The sequence below is a fragment of the Contarinia nasturtii genome, unplaced genomic scaffold (genome assembly GCF_009176525.2).
Source record: "Contarinia nasturtii isolate CC-2019 unplaced genomic scaffold, AAFC_CNas_1.1 Cnas_scaffold_2166, whole genome shotgun sequence".
Lineage (NCBI taxonomy): Eukaryota > Metazoa > Arthropoda > Insecta > Diptera > Cecidomyiidae > Contarinia > Contarinia nasturtii.
In genome coordinates this window covers 719954-735639 of record NW_022199493.1, presented here as the reverse complement: position 1 = coordinate 735639, position 15686 = coordinate 719954, and the positions used below count along the sequence as shown (strand labels likewise).

The 15686-nt window shown below is 32.4% G+C and overlaps 1 protein-coding gene across 4 annotated transcripts in view; it reads right to left on the bottom strand.

Moving 5' to 3' along the window:
* Positions 1 to 12414, bottom strand: part of LOC116347858 (band 4.1-like protein 4) — a 114808-nt gene extending 102394 nt beyond the window's left edge. For all 4 annotated transcript variants that reach the window (XM_031778599.1, XM_031778598.1, XM_031778600.1 and 1 more), the window contains exon 1: positions 11795 to 12414. The gene's annotated coding sequence lies outside the window, so the exon portion shown is untranslated. The remainder of the gene's footprint in view (positions 1 to 11794) is intronic.
* Positions 12415 to 15686: the final 3272 nt, after the last annotated feature.

The window sequence follows — 15686 nt, the reverse complement described above, 5'->3', positions numbered from 1 at the left end:
GTCATGCCTGTAGTGATACCTATGAAAAAGAGTCCAATTTTCGTCCAAAAGTCATACTTAATATAGACTTAAACACTCAAAAATATGTATTGGGGGGTTTTTTGGCACGAGAAAACCAAATCCGACGTTAGTTTTGAGATACAATCAATTTTTGATACAGTTTCCTTGAAAAAATCACAAAAAAATTTTTTTGTATGGGAGCCATGCCTGTATGCTACCTTAATGGTGTTAAACTTTGCACAGTCTATTTTTTACACAAAAATATAATATTCTGAAAGTTTGAAGAGATTTCAATCAAAATTAGGGGTACCTCCCATACAACATTTTCAGTTTTTGGCTCAAAAACGAATATTTTGTATGGGAGGTACTCTTAATTTTGGTTGAAATTTCTCCAAACCCTCCGAATGTTATTTTTTTGTGAAAAAACAACCCGTGCAAAGTTTCACACCATTAAGGTAGCAAAAATCCAATTTTTTTGTGACTTTCGTTATGAAAAACTTTCGTGTTTCAAAAATAATTTCTATGGCAAAATTAGCGTCAGACATATTTTTTATAGTGTTTTGTTAGAAAATAATAGAATACTTTCAAATGTCGTACAAATGGGTTCATCATGAAAGTGTGAAAAATCTTTTCTCGGGTACTTCTGCTATTAAATTAAAGAATATTTTGTTGCCAAAGTTGAAACATATTTTTTGGCCTCAAACTTTACGCCGCTTGAAAGGCTTGAAAAATCGAAAAAATATTATTTTGAACTTTCTTAATAAAATACGCGTAGCGGTGCAGTGGAGGGCGCGTAATGAAACTACGTGCCCATCACATTTACAGAACTTTTGGCAACACTGTTCGTAGTGTTTTGACATTTCATGAAATGTGACATTAATGTTCGTTCATTTGAACCGTGTTTGAGTTTTTGAAATAAAGTGATGAAATTCTAATTTATTATTGTGAGTTTGATATATATTTTATTATTATGATAAAATAACAGTGAAAAAAATGTGTGAAAACATATGTAAGTATTGAAAATTTCAAAAAAATTAGTTTAAATTTCTTGAATTGAATTGGTAAAATTTCTTATTATTTACAAGGTGCGTTTTTCTTTAAGGAGTCAGTCAAAAATATATTTCTTTTTACTACATGTGTTTGTTATGAGTATCTCTGAGCGGTGCAATGTGAGTGTGTAAATGTGTTACGGCTGGAACAAAAATGTGCTAGCGGTGGCACAAGTGTATTTACTCGACCGTAATCGACAGAACGGATAACTAACTTTCAATAATTCTGAGGAAAACTCAATAATATTTTTTAAAAATATTGAACTTAATGACGCTTAATGAAGTAATAAAAAAGAAATATATTTTGGACTGACTCCCTAAAGAACAACGCACCTTGTAAATAATAAGAAATTTTACCAATTCAATTCAAGAAATTTACACTTGTCTTTTTGAAATTTTCAACACTTACATATGTTTTCACACATTTTTTTCACTGTTATTTTATCATAATAATAAAATACATATAAAAACTCACAATAATAAATTAGAATTTCAAAAACTCAAACACGGTTCATATCAACAAACATTAATGTCACATTTCATGAAATGTCAAAACACTAATAACAGTGTTGCCAAAAGTACTGTAAATGTGATGGCGCCACCAGTACTAAAATACTACACTGCGCTAGGACGAAAATACGCAACTACCACCGTGCGGAAAAGTTCGTCTTACTCCCGTAAGACTCTTTATTAATTGAAGAGTTAATAAGAGTGTTTTGTTGACTCGAATTTGATCGAATTTCTTTCCAAAATGTATGCTTGTAGTAACCTAATCACAATTAGAATTTGTGGATCTTATTTCTTATCAAAATACATAATTTCTTCAATTGAGGTATCTTCAATTTGTATTAAAATTGTCTCAAAAAAATCACATTTTTGGTGATTTTTTCTTTCCGTACAATAGACACGATTTCTTTTGAAATATTTATACTTTATTATTTGGCCAAAAAACTTGACTGCTCTTAGGCAATATAATTCGGTAGTTATTCAATTAGTACTGCACTACTATTCTTCGATAATGGAAGAAATTTGGAAACAGTGCGGAAAAGTTAGACTTACGGATGTAAGTTCCTTTTTATATTATTTGCGATCACCATTATTCAAATTCTTTTCACATTTTGGTTGGATGAAAATTCTTTGTTCTTTAAAACATTGTTTCCAATCTTTTCGCATGTTGAACACAATGGCGACCATTGATCAGTTTTAATCAACTTTTATGGTGGCTGCTGTATTATGCGATTGTTGTTTAAAAAACCGAAACACTGTATCTGGACGAATAAGACAAGCGTAGTAGAGAAAAATATTGGACAGAAAATTGAAATACTTCATTAACATTGTCTCTGATCAATAAAGTTTAGTAGAAAATGTGATTACTTCATTTTGTTGTTTTATATGTCATTGTTTTTTTGTCGTCGTCGTTGTCGTTGCTGTTGTTGTTTTTGATTTCATTGTGGCTGAATGTTCATTTTGCCTATCCAGTTCTTGTCTATTGTTTGTTGAAACTTCCAGAAAATGTCTGACTTGTTTCTCGGTGTTATTTTTATCTTATCATTTCCACATTGCTCATGAAAATGGTCTCTCGATGTTGATCTTGGTCTCGGCATTACATAAATACTTTTGTTAAATAAATTAACAACAATAGCAACCGGCACATATTCCTTCTTTCGTTCGCAAAAAAAGGAAACGAAATCATCGATATAAAGACAAAATAGTTAACAAAACATTTTCTACGCCACATTAAACACAAATAATATTTCATTTCGGTTTCATTTTGTCACATTTGCAACAATACTGTAAAAATGTGTACACTTGCTGTTTCTCACTCATTCAATTCCTCGTCGGTGCTTGAAAACCCAAGCAAAAATATAATAAAATAACTAACATTGTGAAAATGAGTGAGCCAAAGTGGAAAAATGCATAGAATGATGGGTAAAAAGAAGAAAACATTATGAAATCCAAGGAAGGCGACAATATAAAAAAAAGTGGAATTTGTAAAGTTTACAATGGAAAAAATGCTGAGAATCATATACTTATTACTTATATTATATAAGCTACATACATATGTATCAGTTTTCTTTTTATTTTGGAAATGTTGTTGAAAACTGCAATCTCAAGCGATGACAAAGACAATAGCTATTGCCGGTACCGAAACAATAAAAAAAGGAAGATAAATATTCTGGTCGGATGTTCATCGCGAAAATATCACTGGCTTGACTTTGAAAAATATGAATCGAAATAACGTTGTTGAAGCCATCGCGAATGATTCTTTATATCATTATTTTATCCTCCTCCTTGTCTCAATATGCATTTCTTTTTCGCTTTTCATTTTCATATTTAGCAAGTCTGTATATGTAAGCATCGCACATTTCATCTTTTCACTGATTTTCGCCAAAAACATTAAAAACTATATATCTTCTTTCACCTTCATTTTTCCCGCATAATAATTCATCGTTAATGTTGACTCGGTGCGCTGTCTCAGAAAAGTTTGTAATTTAGCGACCGATTACAACTTATAAGTTTTCATAACATTGCAGATACGCTTGGCAAAATGAAAAACATTTGAATAGGAAATAAGAAGAAGAAAAAATCATGAGAAATGAATGAACACACCTATGGATTATTGTAACCAACAATATTGCATATTATGCTTTGGAGATATGTCATTCTGGGGTTGACTGAATTCTGGCTGTGAAACTCAAACTTAATACCGTATATTAATGGGATAGGAAAAGAACGCTTCGATATAGACAACCCTGTCTTATGTAGTATTGGATGTGATTTATGATGTTTAAATGCGACAATAGTTCTCATCGTTTTCTTTGTAATTTCACTCACAAAAGATATTCTTGAAAGTTGTTAACTCTCCATAGTTCTTACAATGTTATAGCTTCTGGCGATCCAGGGGGCGATTTCAAAATATTATGAAAAATAAACAAAAAAGGTTGCACTCAGATCGAAATTGATTTCGGGGGAAGAATTTGGCTAAAAAACTATGAAATAATTTAAATTATGTCCAAAAAAATTAATGCTAAAAAAAATATTCACATTCAAAATGAATTCTCCATGTTTGTGAGTGTATGTGTGTGTGTGTAATGTGCTCCTTGGACCCCCAGCCAGAAACAGTGTTGTGTTTCTCTTCATCCCTCTACATAAGTGAAGCACAGATCGCCAGTCCATCTGACGTCAAAAACAAACATATTACCAAAACAATGAACTGGTTTTTTTTTCAGAACGTCCTCGTTTCAAACTCAAGTACTTTCCTTTACTTTATTTCATCAGAAGAGATGCTAGAGATTCAAGCAAGCGTTATCTTGCATTCTTTGTCCTCTCAAAACTAGAAAAAAGAAAATGAATCAAACATTTTTTTTCTTCACAGTTCAATGATTTGATCTACACTCAAATGCAATTCTTTGTTTGGGAATCAATGGAATAGCCTGAACAATGACAAAAATACAACTTCATTCAAGAGCTCGAGCTACAAGATTTTTTTCTTCGTGTTCGTCACATTAACTCAGTCGATCCACCCATTGCAGTAGATAGTAGGTAGAAGGAACCAACGGGACGGAAATGTTAATCACGATTAATACTTGTTCCTCCAGAGATTTTTGAAGTTACATTTGAATGTGATGCACTCATTTTCGTGCAGATATCATTAATGTTCTGAATTGAGTTTGCATGCTATAGCATGATGACTTACTAATGAAGCTCGACTTAACATGTGTTAGTGGTATCTTAATTACATTATATTTTTATTCCACTTTGTTTTTTTCCACACATTCAGTTCATTCTTTTTTATCGTTTCACCCGACGATTTGAGGGTAATATGGTCTACGCCAGCTTGCCGCTTAAAAGGTGTGGTTATTATAAGCTGCAGTTATAACTTGATATGTACAATTGTACACCATTTTCTTCAATTAAATCAAATAAAGGCTCAAACAAACCACATCACATCTTATACAACAATTCATTGTATATGTGGTGTATGTTTTTTAGCATTTTTTCTTTCTCTTTCTCTCACTTCCTTCGTTTATTTTCATCATATTATTTTAGATGACTTTTTCCTTATTCAAAGCTATGTCTATTCTACACATGTTGCTTAAAGTATTCGTTATGCGATTTTTTTATGAATAATCCAAATGTGTAACCAAATATTAGGTAACCATGTACTCACTTCTTTTCGGGATCGTGCTTTAAATTTAAAAAAAAAATTATATTAAATTACTCATATATCTTCAAGACACGAAAGCAAACCTGCACGAAAGGATACCACAAAGACTTCATTCAATGAACTCATTGGCAACACCTAGAAAATGGCAATTGTGAAAAACTTTCAAAAATAAAGTAAAATGCTACACAAAAAAAAATATCGTCCAATATGAGTTAAACAGCATTCTCGACAACATGAACGTATAATTGACATTGTAATGAAAGCGAATTAAAAAAAAAAAAATATTCATTCTATTGATTGGGTAAATATGAAAAGTCAAATGTCAATCAATCGACTGAATGATAGTAGATTGGGCGCATTAAATCTTTTTCGTCGTTTTTCAGCGTTTTTCATCTGAATTCTTTATATTCTAAATGTTTAATATCGATCGAGAAATCAAATACATCATATACTTTGTATCGACACATTATTAAAATCCAAGAGAGACCACAGCGTAAAATGCGACAATAAATGTGTTGTTGTTGTTGTTTTGTCGCTTTACATGAAGCCGGTTCGAGACGTAAAACGTACATGCACATCAAAATTTTATTTGATCTATCATTTTTGATTGGTTCATTGTTTTTATTTCTCTCTTATTTTCGTCATGATTGTCAGCAGGGCATGGCAATACATTTTTTTTTCGTCCCGGCCGACGATTACATTTAAATCGTTGAAGATGAAAAATAAAATTATGCTAAATGTTTATCTGCGCGTATTTATTTATATATGTTAAACATGTACAGTGTACACGGTACAGAGAGATTGTATGCATATTACCAACGGCATTTAAATGCAGTGTTGCTTAAGTTGTAAAGAACACGGGAGAGTCGGTAAGATTGTAACAAAAAGTCGTCGAACGAATCAGATTTAGTATGGAATCGAAAACAAAAGCAAAAAATGTTCAGAATAAATAGTAGAATTTTTGTATTCAAATACGGACAATATAATCGACTTGCATTAATAATTTATGAATTGTATTTCGTTTTTCGCTTTTTCCTTGATGGATTGGCTTTCGATTATGGATAAAAATAAATTATTCACATTTTGAAGCGTACACAATGCGAAATAAATATTAACCGTTTTTGGCAGATTTGTAAAAAAAAATATAACCGACAACAACAAGACAAGACTTATTTGTTTGACGGTGTTTGTGTCTGATGCAACACAGATTTACAGTGAAATTGCAGACTTAACCGCTGAAACAAGGTTGAAATTATGTGATTTCGTCAACGACAACAAGAGGTTTTTCTTATGTTGTCAATATTGTCATTTCCACAGTCTAATGAGTATGGAGTATTGATAAGTTGTTAATACAAATGTATTTTTCTATCTTGTAAAATACAAGATGATCCGATTCGTGTATGCGCATCATTCATACTACGTGTGTATTGAATATATTCATCACAATTGGGTCTTTTGAAATCATCATAAAAGTATTTTGATTTCTTTTTAGTTTTTTGCCTTTGTTTTACTCGACGTTTCGAATCGAATATGAAAAACACGCAAAAAATTCATTCGCGAATACAATAACAACATACCGTAAATTTGTAAATTGGCGGTTTTTCTACATGATATATGATTATTATTTATTTGATTTTAAATTTAAAAGAGAAAAAAAGGCAGCCCATTTTAATTATAACACGCACTCACTCGACCATATCAATTATAATTCTGTAGCCAGTATATTTATTATTACGAATAAAATCGTGCATTTTTATATGCGCCCCAACTCATTGGTGTCTCTATCTCTCATTCGCCCTATAATGCACTGGTGGTTTGACGTTTCAAACACCCGATAAAAATTGCATTGCATTGGGATTTGGAGCATACCAATGGTATAATACCATCCTATTCTCATTTCTCATAATTAAATGGCAATCGATTGTGGTGGCCCAACCAATCACAACTGTAATTTTCAATCATCATTTTGGAATTTATTCATCGATAATTGAATTTATTTCAATTTTCAGAATGAATTCGTTATGTGCCAAGAATAAAAATTAATATGATTAAGCATTGCACGTACATTGTACAAGTACACGTATAAAGTAAATTAAACGCATCACAGTTTTATAGCATCTAAATCAACGAATGATGCTGGCACTCCTGTTTCTGACTCTTGTGCACACATCCATTTTGCTTTTTATTTTTCGCCTTGTTATTGTCGATTTGCGCTTTGGCTCATCATAATCCTTCATTTCTTCTTCTGCTTTTCTGTTCTATAATTAAATCGGCCCAAAATGGTAAACGACGAAGACAACCGTTGAACGCAGGTAAAAACAAGGCAAACGAACTCTTTTAATGCAATTACAGCATTGTGTTGCTCTGATTGTTGGTCTTTATATTCATTTTATTTCGTTATGACTTCGGTTGGAATTCTACTGCTCTGGACCACATCATGTTCGCTATTCAGAGTGAAAGCAACAATACGAACAACAAGATTGGATAACAAACAATCGAAGGGGATGATATAATTAAAACGACAGCAGAAAAAAGTGTGTGCTTGCGACTTATGATTGCTATGGATATTTCTGCCGGATGCAAAACCGTGCGGTGTGTGATGACGCACGTGTGTATGGTAGTCTCTTCAACGTTTCTTTGGCAATCCATTAGAAATTGAAGTTGGTGAATCAGATAGGGTTTACATTTTGGAACATTTGATTGCAATGCACATTTGAATAAAAGTTACAGCAACAACTAAACAATTAGTATCTACTTGAGAATGGACTTGAAAGTGTTGCTTGATGTGTAAATAAGTTTCAAGTCACACGTTGAGCATGTTGAGCACAGCTAAAGCCAAATCAAGAGTGGCGTTGTTAAAGTTCAACAGCAAGGATTTTGTCGACTCATGGACAATCAAACGCCTTTATTTTACATTTGTATTACCAATTATCGAATATGGAGCAGAAATATGGAACTCACACTACGACAATTTTTACTGTTCGCGCTAAGGAGAATGAACTGGGACAGTTACAAACTACCAAAATATGAGCGTAGACTGCCGTTTCTACAAATGATTACGCTTGCAGAGAGACGCAAGGTGGCGCGAGTGTCTTTCATCTTCAAAATTTTTCATGGTGATATGAAGTCAACTCATATATCGAATAGTTTGATCTATTATGATTCCGCACATAATACACGTAAAACACCATTTGTTGATATACCAATACGAAGGAGAGACTATACTAAATTTGAACCTATTGCTTACCAGTGATACCAATTTGATTGGTTTAGAGTAAGCCTGCCAGATCGCCCGGATAAATCCGGGTTCGCCCGGATAAATCCGGGTTCGCCCGGATTTTCGAGACCAAAGCCGGATGAAAAATCGCCCGGCCCGGATGCCCGGATATGGCGGAAAAACTCCGGATTTCGCCCCGAATTTTTTTTACTGTTTTCGACGATTTTTCAACAAATAACTTCCATAATTTTGGGTTTTTTTCTCTTCAAATGTGTTGATTTTTTTTTGAATTTTTAATATTGACAAATCCAGCTTATCAAAAATAGAAACATCATTTATTGAACTTACATTGAAAATCAAGTCATTTTTGTGAAAATCGAAATATATTTCAAAGATTTCCCGTTGCCAATATTTTTGTTTTGGTTGAAAAAATAAATTTTGCAGGGATTCCCCGGATTTTCAATTAACAATTTTGATGCAACTAACTTGAAAGAAATAATCGGCAAGTTGTTTTTAAAATAAGAATGGAAAATTATTTAAAACAGAATAGATGATAACTTTGAATTTTTTTAAAAAGCGCGTAAAATTAAGAGATATAAAAGACTATTATTTATCTATCTCAGAATTGCAAAAATGAATGATTGCAGGAATGCAATTGATGAAAATGATTTAAATACATATTTATTTAAATTATATTGAATAAACCACCAACGCGAAGGAACGCTGTTTGTATTATTATTAATACTTTCATATTTGAACCGTCAAGCAACTATCAAAAATGGATTGATAAATACAGCGTAAGTTAAAGTGAACATATACATGAACATTCGTGAAGAAAATAATATTTTGTTATTATAATCACGCATCACGCACTAAAAATCACACAAGCCACAAATCGGAGGATTTTTTTCTGTGAGATATTTGACCGCTTTGCTTTGCTGAATATATTATGCGGTATTCATTCTCATTGTCTCATATATTCAGCTCACATATAACAAAAAATTAAACAAAAAGAACAATACCACCTGTGGCTATTATTACTGGAGAGTAAATTGTAACTATATTGAACGTTCTCTTCATATTCATTGCCGACTGTTGTCGAAAATTTTTTCAGACACAATTACTTATTGCATGCGCAATGGTACTAAAACATATCGAGATTGTCTCATGTTTATAATGGATTGAAATCAAAATGTCGTATAAATTGCATGGCTTGCAAAATATTACAAGATATTGATCAAAAATCAATTAGTTTTTAGTTTCTGTTATCAATGTGCTGTCGATTTAAGATTCAGTTAATATATCTTTAGTGAAGCCGTGAAGAGAAAAAAAAACACCACATAAATCACAATCAAAATATATATGAGTGTGCACACTCTGGTGTTGGTATATATCTATTTGAATGCGTATGGATGTAAATTAAATGGAATCGAAAATAAACGGAATAACACAGAAAATGTTGAAAATTATACAAATGTATGTCCAAGCTGACGCTTATTTTGATTTCAAACTGTATCGAATGTATGAAACGGTGAATGTGTAAGTGTATCATACATGTGGTTCAAACTATAAATAGGTAGTTTCGGTTGAGCTTAATGTTGATTACGTTTGATATTTGATTTGGAGCTAGTTAACTATGCATGCCGGGATGTATGGTGATGATTTTCTATTTCCTCTTCTATTTCACACATTAAATTACTTTTTCGATAAAAACAAATCAAATACGTTTTACGAGTAAGAATGTGGCCATTGGCCCTATTTAAAAGAACTTCACTGAACACTTTCAACTATACACATAATGTTCTTATTTGTAACAGAATGAAAATAACTGAAAAAAAAAAACACTATATTCACATTTGACCGTATAGTATTTGTTTACAATCGCATTGAATGAATCTTCTTTAAATAAAATTCCAGTAATATGTCGACATCACTTCAGACATTTATATTCATTTAAAGTATGTTTATTTGCTCCGACAATAATTTCGTGTTTTGTTTGTAATGGAAATTGAATTGAATAAACAATTTATTTGATTTCGAACGCTGCTTTGATTACAAGCGGTTAAAAAGTCATAAATGGTGAATTAATACATATTGGATATCCGTGTGCACATGCATTCCATCAGAAATTTTAAATGTAGAAGAAAACTGGCATCGATTCGAAGTGTTATATAGATGCCATTTTACTTGCGATAAATACATTACACACTCGTATCACACCGTTCACCTTTCAAGTGAAGCAACAATAATTTAATTTACGCCATGACAAGCCTCTGCATCCAATTACAGACAAACAAATATAGGAACAAACAGAATCTCACTTTTTGTGAAGTCAATGTGCGATGAATACGACGAGGGGACGCACGAACAAATATATATATTATATATATATATGCTTGCGTTGAAAAGACGAGGAATTGCTGATGAACAAGGACATGGGGCGAATCACGCTAGTGAATACTAGAAAAACTAGTAAATCTAGTGCAAAGAATGACATCACAAACGAAGCCAACTTCACAATAACGGCCATATAATTTATATGAAAAACTACTGAGAGCCAACTTCACGCACTAGAAGCTTCTAGTTTTCTAGTGAAATCTTATCAAAAACTAGATTCACTAGAATTTCGTGATTGACCCCATGAACAAGGAACTTATTGAATTTGATAATTTAATGAAAGAATACAAACCAGGAAAACTAGCACCAGCTGTTGACCTATCTGTCGAAGGGCAAATACCATTAACCGTAAACACTCCTCACAATACACACGAAAAACATTTGAGGGATGCTTGGCACGAATTGGAATGCAATCGCTAAGTCACAACGTTGTCTTGGTGTTTATGTCACTTTAAGTTATTTATCTTTTTTTCTCTCTTATTTATTCATTCATTTGTTGAAATGAATATTTGGTAAGGGGAATGATTGAAGAGATTTGCGAAAGTGCATGTTCACCAATTGTCGGGGTGAGAAAATGATGGAAAAGAAAATGAACGCATTTATATAGTCTCAATAAATCAACCTGTTAAATGGTATTTTTACGCACATTTTCCGCACTCACTCATTCGCTATCGCAAATACCAGTTTATGGGTATATATATATATACAAGAGAGTCGTCTATCTATCTCTCTATTTCTATTGCAAGAGTTTAACTGAATAGATAAATACATAGCACATACTGTACAATGCACTGAGTTATTCAATTCGGGGAAATATGATATGTTCTTGAGCGTTGAAATTGAGAGTATATCGGTGGCTCTCTTGTCAGCCGCCTGAATGCCCTCAACTCTGCCATTTAAAGTGGTTATCAAGATCTAAAGAGCTTAATAATATAGATGTTTTAATACGCTGCGAATACTAACCAGCCAATGCTATCGGAAATAACACGCACCATTTACAATCAACAATATTAAGATTTAATCCGAATCGTCGGCTCATTCAAATCGGTCGCCTTCAGTATTGCGCTTCGTTATGTTCTTTGATGACTTTTTCGCACCATGTATCTGCCGATGACGAAAACGAAATTAATCCACGCTTTGGACTGTGTTCGTTTCTCGTTTTATGCTCTTGATTTTGATAGCACTTTGAATAAACCACCCTTGCGAATTTCGTCACAGTGTGTCACTGTTATTGACTCTTTTTTTTCGTTTCGGTTTCAAATTTATTGGTGTGTCTGGTATGCACTTGTTTTTTTAGTACATTGAAATATTTTAGTGCATTTTTGATCGTTTGTTTAAATTAAATCAACTTTTATAAACACACGAATGATACAAATTTGATTATGCTGTTAAATTACTTTGCATACAATGTTTCTCTCTTTTCAATCAAATGATTCAGTTCAGCGTCAATTTTCACTTCGTATGCATTTATTGCACTGTATTTATAAACTCATTATCTGTTTTGGTCATACGTTAAACATATATCGAACATTTTTTTGCTGTTATGTTTCTAAATAAATAGTTTACAAATTTGGAGCACTGGAGTGATACTTCTTTTAAATTTTATTGTTAATTTCAATGTTTTATTTGAATTCAAATTAATTTGTTTATAAAATGTTTTTTATGTCTGTATTGACTGTATAAATGCAAAAAAAATCAGAACAAGTGAAAATTGCGGTTCAAAATGATTGTTTAAATAAATCGTATTTGCAAAATTTAACATGAATGGTCTTTTTAAACAAATTCATTCAATTTTCCACATAATATTCAAAAATATTTTTGCGTTGAAATTAATTTTTCGATGGTATTATATTTATTTTTTTGTTTTTTAATCGTAATTCAACGAATTTTATATGATTAATACATTTTGTTATGGTTTGTAATCAACTCACTCAAAATATACCACATTAACATCGAAACACCGATGTCGAATACGTTGTGAATATACGAACGTACGAATTATGCGCAAGAAATGAATGTATGAACGAGCGTCGAACGAAGCGATCCACTTGCAACGACGTTTAACCGGCAACTGATGATAGCGAAGAAATATATACAACAAGAAAGCAGCATTAAGATCAGTTCCATAAATTCGTTTTTATCCATTCAAACGAACTCGCACACAATGAACCCAGCATACAGAAAGCATATTTACGCACTGTGAGAGTCGCACGCGCTCTTTTTCGTTGCCCCTCTTTATCTCTCGTTCATTCAATAGTCTCACATTTGTTTAGCTGTGCGGTCTCCTTTCTGCACACATTCTATTGTAGCACCATTTGGATATACCGATTCGTATTCGCAGTTTTGGAGTGTATTTTACAAAGCGAAATGTATGTTTGCATCGATTTGTATGCCGCCACCGTTGTTCTTTGCTATCACTATTGCATCGTGTGTTATGCTCTTATTGCTGCAAGGTTTCTGAGTTATATTTTTTGCTTTTTTCAAGTGTTTCTTTTGGCGTTTTGCTTCAAAAATGTTTTTTTTTTCCTTTCATTGTTACCTTTTAACTGCGGCTGGATTGCCGTTTATCGTGAAACTATGACCACATCAAAATTTATCATCATGATTCTACAATTTTCGGTTTTAACGCTTTTTCGTATGTTCATCATACTTCTATTTTGGCAAACACGAATAATGAGCTGATGTGTGAATAGAAAATTCGTGTGCGATTGCACGAAAAAAATGAAGTATATCACATCTGAAGATGTTACTAAAATCAGAACATTATATATTTGCTCGCACATTATCTTAAGGCACACTCTACCTTACGTAAATTTACATTTGTGTTGCACCAGTATAAGAGGTGCATTTGTTGTGTGTTTTTTTCTCATTTCATTTAAATTCAAATTGAAGCCATTCAGACATGATACAATGCCAGTAAAAATGTATCTCGCCCGCGAACAAGTGTAGAAATCTCCGTTAATATATGTGAACACTTAAGTATACGATGTTCAAACCGAAGCATATGAACAGTAGCCAGTCTTGTAGAATGTTGTTCAATGTGTGTGTGTGTATGTATGCATGCATGCATGCATGCATTAATGTGGCAAAAGAAAAGTACTTGCTTCAGACATTATAATGAGATATTTTCAGCCAGATGAATCAGCTCAGCCAGATATCGTCAGGAGCTGAAATTTAGTGAAAACAATAGAAGTGATTATTATAATTACACTTACATTGCTACAATCACTATAACAATCACTTTTATTGTTTTCACTCCATTTCAGCTTCTGACGATATCTGGCTGAGCTGATTCATCTGGCTGAAAATATCTCATTATAATGTCTGATTCAAACATAAAATATATGTATGGTTTTTAGTTCAATCAGAGAAAGAGAAATGGTCATACTTTCTCAATTCCATAACTATCGGCATAAACGTTACATTATGCTGAACATAATTTTGTTTTTATTTTCTTCACATGTTTGAAATTTCATGCCAAATGAAAATGTAGCTTGAAAATCATAAGAAATGGAATGTAATGGAATAGACGCATTGAACTAAATTGAATAGAACAAAGAAACAGCATTGGAACCGGCTTGGCATGCATGGTGTATGTGAGAGTGTTATTCATTCATCGAGCTTCAATATTATTATTATTATTATACGAAGGAAAATGTGCCGCATCGGTACGGCACCGAAAAGTGTGTACTCGACCAATATGTGGTAGAAATACAATGACAAAATTTTATTACCATGTGCAATATGATTTGAATACTCATCACGTTGTTTTGGTGTTTTTATTGGCGAGCGCCTGAATGCTTTCCGTACCTCTTATTCGATTCTCGAGCGATAAAATGTGAATAAAATGGGTAATTGTGAATACTTTTATTGACGTTAACTATTTTCCCTATACGATATTAAGGCATAAGGCATGATTTTACTTATTTGATGAAAAACTTTGCATCTATTTTGTAAAAGCATCACACATGCGTACGAAATTCGCAATTAAGCATACCTTTCAAAGCATACTAAAAAAAATTGTATGAGTTATAAAACGTATGTGGGACTAATTTAACCATTGGTCACATCTGTCGGTGAAGCATAGACTTTTTGAAAAGAACTGAGCATGTATACTATACACAATGAGTTATTGTCTTTCAGAAAGTTTTAAGGTTAGATGAAATTTGGTCCAAGACATTGTTCACTTATTTGTGATGAACGTTCTTGCACATGGGTTGGGCTTTAAAACTATGATGTGAAACAATAAAAAAAAGAATAAGAGAACAGATCGCACATTCTGTCTCTAAAGTGTGCTTCATGCCAGATTCTTCAATCAAACAAATTGAAAATGTGCGAATGAAGACTAAATATGTATTACGCCATATAACATTGATTTTTAGTTTGGTTGATGTAAAAATAGAATTTTGTCCTTCTCTCTCTCTCTCTCTTCATTTTTTTAGCACTGGTTATTTCTCTTTGTGTTCATATTCAACAAAGCCGTAGCAATGTTGCACCATTTTATTTGTAACCAATTTCCATATAAACAAATTGCGGTTTTGTTCATGAGCTGTGAATAAAATTATTGGAAATAATTTGAATCGGATATCGATTCTAGAATAAAAAAAAAGTAAGTTTCGAAAGGGAACATATCTACATATGGTACTCCTTTCACTCTTTCTGCATATGATGGAGTTACTGAAACCGAGCACAGCAATTTTGTTCGGACAGAGGAATATGACTTTAACCCGTTTTGGCTTGTTTGAAATTAGAAAAATGCCAACAATCCAAATACTGCTACTTCGAAATATTATTTTCGAATTATCGTAATTAAATTATTTTCATTACTAAACTATAGAAGTTGAAATGAAAAAAA